Raw genomic sequence first — 3,747 nt, forward strand, 5'->3', positions numbered from 1 at the left:
GTAGAATCCTATTCAATGAAAAAAAAATATATTTTAATATTTGTAATTTTCACACTGCATTTTTAATTTCGCACAAAGAAATACATAATAAAAATTTCAAATTCAATTTGGTTCTACCCACAATTAGACCTGATTATAAATGGTTACACATTTGTGCAAAATAGCACCAAAATTTTATTCCAAGATACCTTTTTCAACAAGCATAAATTGTAAACAAACATTTGGTTTCATGGAAGCCATAACTTGTGCAAAGCGTCAAATCATCTATGATAAAATTTTCAATCGATTTGTGTGCAAAACTGTGAATTTTTAAAACTAATTTGTATAAAACTGCAATGCATCCAATGATGTATAATTAAATAGACACACTACAAGCGCGTAATAAATGGCATTTCAATTATTGGGTAATTTCTTTCATTCTGTAATGTAATTTCATTATAATCATACAAAACGCTATGAAGAATAATGTCATTGCTTATGATGAGAAAATGCTTTAATTACACAGTAATTGTAAAAAACAGTGCTGATATATTTATTTAACTTATAAATACAATCTAGTCTATAGAATAAGTAGTTATATACCTAGTTATATCAATACTAATATTATAAATGCAAAAATATGTTTTTCCGTTTGTTTTTCTATTTGTTTATTTCACGTCGCAACGGAGAGACCCATCAACTTGATTTATTGCATAAGTTAGCTAAAAAACTGAAAACACCTCACTCCGTCAGAAAAATTATTAGTAGAATAAATGGTGAGATGGTCAGCGCGTTTGCCTACCGTGCAAAAGGTCTCGGGTTCGATTCCCGACATGGTTGACATGAAATAAGACTGGTATCTGAAGCGTAAGACTGATCATCTTGCTTTTATGAAACAAAAATGATCAAGAGACGCTGCGATTGTTGTACCGATGCAGTGTCCTATGCACCATGAGGTGCAGAAGGGAATGATGATGATGATAAATATTAAAACAGAATAATGATGCTCCGATGCCATACACTAACGGATGATCGTATTAACAATGTTTTGAGTTTGTCCAAATTCTTGTAGACAAGGACTGGATTCAACTCCCTAGGGAGCTGTTAATATTAACATATTACAACAGAGATGAAAACCTCTTTAGACAAGGGAATATAGATGTCTAGGCATCCACAATTTTTCGCATAACGATTGTTGGAGGCCCGGCAATCATGTCAATCAATGTGGCTAGTCTCGGACTCACGGACCAAAGGTCTATGGTTCGAATCCCACTTTACCCCAACTTGATTCCATTTTCTAATAGCGAGTTATTTACAACTCGTTAAAAATGGCCTTTAAAATTAAATATTTGGGTAAATCATAAGAATGCCAATATTTCTTTTTACAAAAAAAAAAAACACGTAACCATTGAGAAAATTTTCATTGTTAGACAACAAAACTAATAAACTTATTGATTGATTTAGTTCTCGAAGCTGTGGGTAAAAGCTAGTTATTAAATACATTTAAAATTTTGACAGCTAGCAGCTAGTTTCGTATCTATGCTAACGAGTTGCATAGAAATAAATGTGAACTAAGAAAATAATTGTCGGCCTTAGCGCTTTTGTCTACCATGCAAGAGGTCTTGGGTTCGATTTCCGGCATGGTCAACATGAAATATTTATTTAAAAAGGTGTTTTTACACCAGAATATTTCATACTCCCTAGACTGGCGTCTGAAGCGTAAGACTATTTGATATATATATTTTAGATGTAGTTAGTATAGGAATAACGTGTCTATTTATTATACGTCAATGTACATCGCAAAGGAAAAAAATTATCATTGATTTTGCACAAGCCCAAGTCCAGAGTTGTAAGGAAAATAAAACAATATTATATTTGAGATTGGCCCAAAAACGAGAAAATGAGAATTAAAACATATAAAATAATAAAAATTAATTACATAAAATTTATATTGGCATATATCCACAACACTTAAAAATCTCTAATTTGTTTTTTATTCAAATATTTTTACACAGCACACCATTAACATTGTGAAATCACAATAACGTCTTTTTTATATAATTTCTCTGTCCAGCGCGGACGACAGTCAAACACTATAATGTTTTTCATTTCAACCAAACTGTCCGAGTAGATTTAACAGGCATGCTGCCATTTGTCATTCATTGAAACTGACTCAGTCATCTTTGTTCATTAGATTAAAACTATAATTTGTCGATTGTACAGAAAAGCAAACTAACAGAACGTGTGGATTTTAATATGTATTAAGAAAGATCTTTCATATTCTCGACTCAAGAAACAAATTGATTATATTTGCTTACATTTTTATATTCGGAGCTATTGATCAACTGATTTTCTCATATTTAACTCCTTCGCGGTTATGCATGGAATAGCTGTCAAAAGTGTGTCTCTCATTTAGGAAATGACGGCTAAAGTCGTCAGTCAAAAGACATTGGACATAAGACTGCTATAGCCTACGAGAAATTGAAATAATTATATGGTAAGAGATATTGTGTATTTATAAAAAATAGTTTGCAACGAAAATGTCACTACACAATTTTCCGCATTTTTACTTCAAACTAGGCTGGGAAACTCAAGAATATTTTTTGAGCTGCAGGTCAGCTCGCAGCTTGAGTACTCGAGCTGGAGTTTTGAACCGGCTGGCAGATCGGCTCAAATTTGACTGCCACGAGTCGCGAGCTCAGGCTGAAGAATCGCGTACACGTACGATTCTAATGAAACTCACAATGCGCCGCTGTGAGCCGGCTATTAGAAGTTTGAGCTGCAGCTCAACAGCTCAAAGCGTTTGAACCGTCTTTTTGAACCAGTTCAAAATTGAGTTAGCCATGCCTACTTCAAATCGTCAACAACGGTCCAATCGGAAGTGAAATATTCCGAAAATTAGAAAGTCGTATCCATATGAGTGGATCTTATGAGAAAAAAGTGTCTGCAAACGTGTTAAATACATTGTAATATTAAAAACTTGGGTGACGTCATAATTCAAAGATATTTCAGCCAATAAAAAGAAATAAATTTAGTTTCATTGCTCTTCATAATGATTTACAAAAATTGGAATTCTACTAATGCATCTCGAGACAATCCCAAAACTCGTATATGTAAAATGTAATATTATACGATTCATTTTGACAATAAATGGTCAGTAAAATCGAATTTGATCTATGATTCTACAAGTGACATTTGTGAGGTAAGAAGACATCTTTAAGAGATAATTATAAAACAAATCAAATATTATTATTTTCTGTTAAGTTATTGTCAAATTGGTGCAAAGATCAAATTCTATTGGATATAATAATCAAACACAATGGAATCGCCACCTGACCATACAATAGCCGTAGAGATTCAAGCATCCATTCATTCCATTAATAGGGAAATATCAGGTTTTTTTTTACATTTTAAAATCAATAAAGGTCTATGAAATACTGTCCAGTAAAAAAAAGTTTTTTTGCTAATTATTAGTAGCATGAAAATATTTTTTAATTTTGAATTTTGAATTCCCGCAAAAACGGTGATTCCATTGGCCGTGCCCCTAATACGCCACGATTCATGTTTATTTGTCCCTGCCCATTCAAATTTGTTAAGAACATTGTCACGAATCTTGACGTCACAACTGTCAAGGCCAAACATGTTGCGTTTTTGTAGTGACATTTTTTTTTTAAAGTTCTTTTTTAAATTTATGTATGAAAACATTTCTCCATAATATCCATATTGATTTTGAAAATACAATTAATTATTCTAAATACATTTTATATA

Source organism: Micrasema longulum, unplaced genomic scaffold, assembly GCF_059751315.1.
Source record: "Micrasema longulum isolate JH-2025_06_02 unplaced genomic scaffold, ASM5975131v1 h1tg003177l, whole genome shotgun sequence".
Classification (NCBI taxonomy): domain Eukaryota; kingdom Metazoa; phylum Arthropoda; class Insecta; order Trichoptera; family Brachycentridae; genus Micrasema; species Micrasema longulum.